The sequence below is a fragment of the Psammomys obesus genome, unplaced genomic scaffold, assembly GCF_907164565.1.
Source record: "Psammomys obesus unplaced genomic scaffold, mPsaObe1.curated_primary_1811, whole genome shotgun sequence".
Lineage (NCBI taxonomy): Eukaryota > Metazoa > Chordata > Mammalia > Rodentia > Muridae > Psammomys > Psammomys obesus.
In genome coordinates this window covers 2,846,237-2,854,382 of record NW_026596452.1, presented here as the reverse complement: position 1 = coordinate 2,854,382, position 8,146 = coordinate 2,846,237, and positions in this window count along the sequence as shown.

Below are 8,146 nucleotides of genomic sequence, written 5' to 3'. Positions count from 1 at the left end.
TACTTGGTTACTGAGCTACCACGGGCCACATCCGAGCAGAAGTTCTATGTTATATCCATAGATGGTCCTTGGTTGAGTGTCAGTCTCAGAAAAGGCCCTGTGCCCGGATATATTCGGTACTTTAGATGATAATTTAAAAGCACATGCTATTTAAAAAGACTGGGGGACTGGATGAAATCACCAATGAAGTAATTGTTCCTATTTGTTCATACAGACGAGAATGTAATTGCCAGTAAATTTTTACAACATGAATTCCAGAGGGCACTTATTCAATCTCAGAATTTAGGTAATTTGGGAAACAGTCAATATATTTCTCAAATAGATCTAGAGTCACATCCAACTTCACTCCTCATACATACAATCCATTGAGCACTCTTGCGAGTCCAAACTACCGAGCATATTATAAATGTACATAACTTCTCCATCTCTTTCACTGCTCTTTAAGTTAAAACCATTTTCACCACTCACCATGCATATAGCAACAGTTTTCCACCTTGAGCTTATTCCTTCTATCCACTCGGCTGTTATAGTAGCCCACCCCCCATCAGAGAATCCATTCCAAAATACAGAGCTGTTCAGTCACTTCCTTGCTTGAAATCTTTTAGTAGCTTCCCATTGTGTTCAGAAAACAACCTTAGATCCTTAGCAAGGTGTACATGAACCAACTTTATTTGGACCCTGCTTAGATCTCTCATTATCACTTGAAAACTCTCTTCCTGTCTTGCCTTTCAGGTCTGCTGCCCTTTTGTACCTCTTGCTCGTTTTGACTGTGTAAACTCAGTTCAAATAACTCCTTTCTTAAGGTCTTCCTGAAGTGCATCTTAGCCCTTTGCCTGAATTTGTATTTGCCCTAGATTTGTACTGGAACTCAGAACATTTTCTCAAAGTTACTTTGGGAAGATCTATTGGATTTTGCTGTGATGTACTTAGATATTTGCTCATGTTTCCTAATTATCTCCTAACTGTACCCCTCTTCCATGCCCACCTCATAAGGCAAAACACAATATACCTACTGATTTCTCTATTTAGAAGGGTATTTGTGAGAGAGATTTCTGAATCAAATAAGGATGAAAAATGTGAATAAAAGTGTACAAATCTCAGATATATATGAAAATTATAAAGAAGTAAAAAACTTTATCTTTCCCAAGTCCCAGAGCCAGGCTTAAAGTTAGTTAATGTGGTATAACCGTCCATAGTTTCTTTCCTAGTTCTTCTCAGAAGATCTCTGGGGATGTCAGAATACCCTGAAGAGTTCAAGGAGTGAAGAACAAATAAACTTTCAATTTAAACAGATAATACTGGCTGAAGTTTCTGGGAAGAATATTTTCTTCTTAGGAAGTATTCAGTGAATTAGAATGGATCAACACTAAATTTTATCTTCACCTTTTACCTACAAAGAAAGAAAAACAGGAATACCAAAAGAATACACACAATGGCAACGATAGGAATAGGGCAGCAATGGAAAAGGGACTTTAAAATATACTTCAAGATGAAAAGCAGATCCAGCATTAACAATGGACTTGGCAGAGCAAAAGAATGGAAGCTGAGCACTATGTGACCAAGGAGAGGAACCCAGACACTCAGTAACCCACAGAAGTCCCAAGAGACTCAGAGAATAAACTATGTATCAACCAAGCAGAAATAAAGTATGGCACTAAAGCCAAGGATTGGTTGAAGGCACAAGTGGTTAAACCTCTAAGTATCTTTCTCTGTGATCTAGGGGGAAAGCTTTTAGCTACAGAGAAATTAAAAAAGTAAATAATTTTCATTCCTAGGTTGGTGGAGAGCATTATGGAGGCAGAGGGAAACATTACATTGTGATTTTAAGGATGATCTGCTTTCCTACCCTTTTACCCCTTCTAAAACATCAATGGCCATGTTTAGACTCTCCTCCCCTTTTTCAATCCATCCCCCCTCTTACTGCAGCAGAAAACACACATGCACACACACGTACACACATGCACAAGCACACACACACAATATTGTTCTCTCGATACTCCAAATGGTTGTGGAGAAGTCTGCACATTCTAATTTCTGGGTACTCCCCATTGAAGATGAAGCTACAGGAACTAATTTGTACAGTGAAGCTCACTCTCAATGAGACATTCCCCATCCAAACCAAGCTTCTAACATTCAAAAAAGAAGCAAGGAAAAAGAAAGGAACCAGAGAAATAAAAACTGTTCACAAAGCAGATAGCAAGATGTGAATGAGCAAAAATATATTACCTTTCTTGAGAAGAATACAGAAGTCTACAAGAAAGGAGCATGTGACCTAACCATGTTCTTGGAATTAAAAATATGGTAGCCATAAGATGACTCCATACAAAGGTTTGAATATGAAATGAAGGAGATCACTTAATAAAAAATACACAATTAAAATGAGAAAAATGAGGAGACAAAATATTCAAACTTGATAGACTTAAAGTATTCAAAGTAGGAATGGAGGAAATTATTAGTAGAAAACTTATCAGCAACAAAAGGAAATGTCTCCAAGCTAAAAAAAAAAAAAACACAAAAGGTAGTAAACATACTACATATTCTAAATCACACAATAAACTTCTAGAACACTGGGTGTAAAGAAAATCTCTTCAGAGCATACAGAACTAAAGATAATAATAGAATCATAGTTATGCTAACATCTCAGTCATCATCAAAATAGTAGGTTAGTAGATACTACTGACATATTTGATAAATCAAAATACAATGATGTGTGTGTGCATGCTAGTCTATTAACTGCAGAAGCAGTTAGAAAGGTTGAACATGGCTACTGATGCTGCCAGAGAGTGCGATGGTTTAAGAGGAGGAGGACGAGGAGGAGGAGGAGGAGGAGGAGAAGAAGAAGAAGAAGAAGAAGAAGAAGCCTCATTAATGGTTGTGTTATATTTACTCTGAGAATGTATCAATTTTGTACAAATAAAAATGCAAACAGCATTAAGAACAGATAGAGATACCTTAAAGCATGCTAATCTCATTAGTAAACTTAGGGAAAATAGTCTTGGAAAGACAGGAATACTCCTACTTGGGATCCTGTTTACTTAGAATTAGTCATTCTGTGACAGTCTTTCTTGTGCCTAAGTTCTGCATATAGCTTGTTCCTTGGACCACTGATGTGGTGAGATTTTTTTTTCCATGCCATCATTTGTTATCGTAGTATATATTTCCATCCAATATTTGACATGTTTGTTATATAAGAATGTAAGAGAAAATCCAGAAATGTGGCTCCTTTCAGCATTAAAACCAGGATATGTTGGAGAAGGAGACAGGAAACAGCTCAGAAATGGAAAAAGGTTTGAATATCAGGGGAGTGAGGCCAAACAGGTCAGTCAGAACCAAAAAGCTGCCCTGGAAGGTTATTGATTCTGTCACTCATCATGGAGACCTCTTTGCCTGATAACTAATGGAACCACTTGCCAAATAGCAAACATCCTTTCAAAGTATTTTGGAAAAGCCTATGAACCTCATAGAAAATAGATCTCATTTTACAGTCATACCAGGCTTTTGATCTAAAACATGCTCCAGATTCTCCACCTGAGTTTTCTACTTCACCAAAAGACATTTGGCTTCTGCTAAAACTCTGATCTATATTCAAAGGATGGAGATTTGCCACACAGGAAGAAACTCATTTGAAAGGGCTTTGAAGCCAATTCCAAAGAAGAACTTTCTATGGCAACATTGTTGGAATCAGTGCACAGCCTTCCAGGGTGACTGCCCCAAAGGGCAAGGCTAATTCTGGCTTTTAAGTGTTTCTATGCTTGTTAAAAAGTCAGCCTCCTTACTTTAAAGTGCCAGCTCACACTGCTAAAGTGTTTTCCTAAAGCCTCCATAAATTCTTTTTTCCCTTTGATGCTCCAGCAATCCACTATTTCCCTCCCTACACGAACTAAGAGACATGTTGGTGGAGGAAGGGGGAGGAAAGGCAATATCTCTGGTTCCTCTCTAAATAATAACAGCCCCAAACATGCCTCCTGAGGCCTTGCAAGGTGGGAGTTCTTAGAAGTGAGTCTAATGGGATGTTTGACTGATGTTCATGCTCCCATTCCCAAGAATGATGAATAGTTTTAAAACTGCAGAAGCCAGCCACCCCCTCACCAGAGGGAATAATGCTATGCTGCTTTATATTTCCACCCTCCACAGAGGTGCAAGGCTTGGTGGAGGCTGTATTTTGTTGAAGAAGAATCTTCCTCCTTCTCTGTTGTACTGGCTACCTCACTGCTTCAGAAATGGTCCAGAAGGGAGGGAAAAATAGTGAAGGACCGCTTTGACTCTTAGTCATACTTGGCTTGTGTTCATTACTACAGAATCCAGGAATTGTACTCTGGAACACCTGATGGAAGTCTGTGATGACAGATGCCCAAAGAAAGAGAAGCCCTGGGTCACTGTGGTGGGTATAGTTGACAAGACAGCATCACTCAGGTTGACAGTAAGTAACTGGCTATTTCTAAGTAGCCAGGTGGCTAAATTGAAATTTTGATTCCAGTACAGAGGTGCCTGGTGAGGTGGGTAATGATTGTCAAATATGGACTGCACAGATAGTCAATTCTCTGTTGATTGACAGAGAATTGGTGTATAATTCTTTTACATTTTTCAACCTCAAATTACTCTATATTTGAACCCAAAGAAAGACCTTGGGTAGGTATGCATATATAGCACAGTGAGCATGAAGGAAAAGGGTGGTGGGGACAGACAGGAGGGAGCAGTAGAAGAAACAGAAAGAGAAAACAAGCACTCTTCTCTGAAACCCTCTGAAGTATACCAAACATTGTGAAACAATAGCCACATGGCTTAGTGCTTGCCTTTCAGCCTCACTGCCAGGTATTGCTGGGTAAAACTGCATAAGACTAAGCCCTGCCACTAAGAGGGGGTAGGGCTGGGCAAAGCCTAATGACATGATTTTAAAGCCCTGTTAACTTTTTCCATTTTAACTGATCTTTCTGTATGGGGCACCAGCTCTCTTGGGAGGCCAGTTCTAAGGCATTCCATGGGACCCAAAACCAGCCATAAAAGACTAGCTTGAGGCAGAGATGCTGGGAGAAGACTGCATTTGAATTCCCGTCTAGTTTCAGAAGGTCAAAATTAGAGAAGACCACCTTTTTATTCTTTAGTTTTTCAAGGAACATAAGATGGGATGACCTAAGATTTCCCTCCATTATTTTGAGGTATATGAAACAAAATATCTTGCTGGAAAGTACTAAAGGACATTCACATCTAAACAAAGATTCACAGGGGTTGAATAAGTAAGAGCACATACCCAGGGAGCAGCTGGGTTGGATTTTAAAGTTAGGTATGGTGGATTACAGACACATACAGTGTATCAGCAAAGAACTAATCTCCTAGCCTTCAAAGACAAAGGGGCCAGAGTCCTATATTTAGGAGCTCAGATAGAAACAAGGGATTAGGCTATCATATTGAGTTACAACTCTGAAAGTCACCTTGGCATTGAGTACCCTTTTTCAGTGACTCTCCTTATATCTCAAAGCTTGCACTTATGAAATAATAAATGATGTCCATTATCAATTAAAATATACCTTTTAAAATTATCATTACCAAGTATTATCAGGTTCTTAACACTATGTCAATACAAAGTGTCACCACTGTGGTTGATAGGTACTAGCCAACACTACTAGAACTTGGGTGGTGAGGAAGATGAGTTCATACTAGCTCTTACAACACAAAATTCTGGGGACTGAAGCAACTACCAATGAGAAGACTGTGAAATCCACATTGCATCTTTGGTTGTACTAATAAGGAAAAGACCTAACCCAGTTCTAAGAACACAGCAAATAAAACAGAAATCTTATGCAGACATCGGAAAAATGACTGGATAGAGTCATTAAAAAAAAAGGAAGCATCCGATCCTGTAGCCATAGTGCTTTTCATGTTGTGATCTGAATTTACATAGCACAGCAGCTACCCACCCTCATTATATAACAGGTAATCTCCCCCAATCCTGGGTACATTGTACATTGAACAAAAACAACAAGCTCTATGCCTGCCTCCCAAGAGAGACTGCAGACGTCAAAATGGGTTCTGGTTTAGCATGCCATGAGGAGGTCTGTGCAGACAAGAGACTCTCATCAAGGCTGTAAAGCCTTGTGAAGTCTGTGGGGAACAATAAGAATGCAAAATCTAAATGTAAGTTGCAGGCTGATGGGTCCATTAGGAATTAGGGCAGTCTTTGAAAGGAATCTGCGGAGATGACGCAAAACACCAAGCATGTGACCCAAATCATGGCAGGGCACATTGGATGGAGAGGGGAATGGGAATGAGCCATTTTCTAATCTGATTGGTCTGAAGTTCCCCTGAGTATGGGGAAGGGTCACTGCACAATTAGATGCAAAGTTAGACTGAACATGGGCTGCTCAGCAGCAGAGATGGATGACCTCCTCAAAGCTAAGCCAGGCTTGGAGGCAGTCACACAGAGATTGAGAAAGACTCCAAAACAAGTTGCAGAATAGGCTTCTTGAATTTAATGTCAAATCATAATGGCAAAGACAAAATAGTCTGCTGAGAGAATGGGAGGATGATGACTTGGTAGCCTTAGCACTGGGTAAGAACTCTGGGTCCTCCAGGGCCAAACTCCCACATCACTGGACTTTCCAGCAGAACTCATTGTCAAGCCCATCACGAGGTAATCTAATAAGAATCTGCAGCTTCCTTACTAAGAGACACTTAATGTATGAAAGGCATCCAGATCCAACTGTCCCAAAACAGAGCTCCCTGCAGAAAAGACACAAGCTCCTTCCAGTACAGTTTTGATGTTCACCATATGAACTGTGAACTCTGGTTCTGCTTTGCTCCTAGTTCTTAGTGGAGAGATAGTATCTTTTGCCACTAACTTTTAATACATTACCTCAGTGACTCTTCAGAACTCAGAGGATGTAAATACTAGGAAGTAAATTGGTTATTCGTTTTAGGGAAGATTCAGACAGGAGAAAAACCCTTGCATAAGATTGCAGAGCTACTGCCCTGCAGACTATCAATGCAGATGCTGAGACTTATGGCCAACCTTTGGGCAGAGTACAGGGAATCTTATGAAAGAAGTGGGAAACGGTAAGATCTGGAGAGGACAGGAACTCCACAAGGAGAGCAACAGAACCAAAAAATCTGAGCACTGGGGTCTTTCCTGAGACTGATACTCCAACCAAGGTCTATGCATGGAGATAACCTAAGACTCCTGCACAGATGTAGCCCATGGCAGTTCAGTCTCCAAGTGGGTTCCATTGTAATAGGAACAGGGACTGTCTCTGACATGAACTGATTGGCCTGCTCTTTAATTACCTCCCCCTGAGGGGGAAGCAGCATTACCAAGCCACAGAAGAAGACAATGCAGCCACTCCTGATGAGACCTAATTGACTAGGATCAGAAGGAAGGAAAAGAAGTCCTTCCCTATCAGTGGACTTGGGGAGGGGCATGCATGCAGAGTGGGAAGGCAGGGAGGGATTGGGATGGGAGGAGGGGGGAACCACAGGAGGGATACAAAGTGAATAAAGTGTAATTAATAAAGAATTAAAAAAAGATTGCAGAGCTATAGGTAGATTCAAAGAACATAAAAGACAATGTAGAATGCCCAAACTGGCAATACTGGGCAGCTTGTTGCTTGTTCATACATGGTAAGTCAAGCACGTTAGGAAAAGATGCCAGCATATGAATGGACCAAGGGTCAAATCACAACTCTTTATGACTATGTAAAGAACAAGAGGAAAAACACAGAATTTTTAGAGAATTCTTACGAGAAAATCACAGCAGTCACCAACTAAAGAAATACAAGAGAGGTTCATGTTTGTGCTGTTATTTGAAGGGGTTCTTGAAGATGTGGCTTTCAGAGAGTTAAGAATAGTAAAAGCAATTTCCTACTGAAGAAAAAGCCAAACAAAACCAAAAAAGTTGGAAGGCAGAGGATATATGTGCAAAATGGCAGATGATTAATTTATCTGGATTATGGGTAAGAAAGTGGAGGCTTTGGGAAAATGATGACTATGGAGAATCTACACTCCTACGTTGCTTACTTTTTCCAGTTACTTTACACCAGGATGACCTACTTCCCCTGCACACTGCTACTAGAAAGTAAAAGCAAATAGACCAAAACAAGCAAGCAATCAGAAAGAAAGAAAGAAAGAAAGAAAGAAAGAAAGAAAGAAAGAAAGA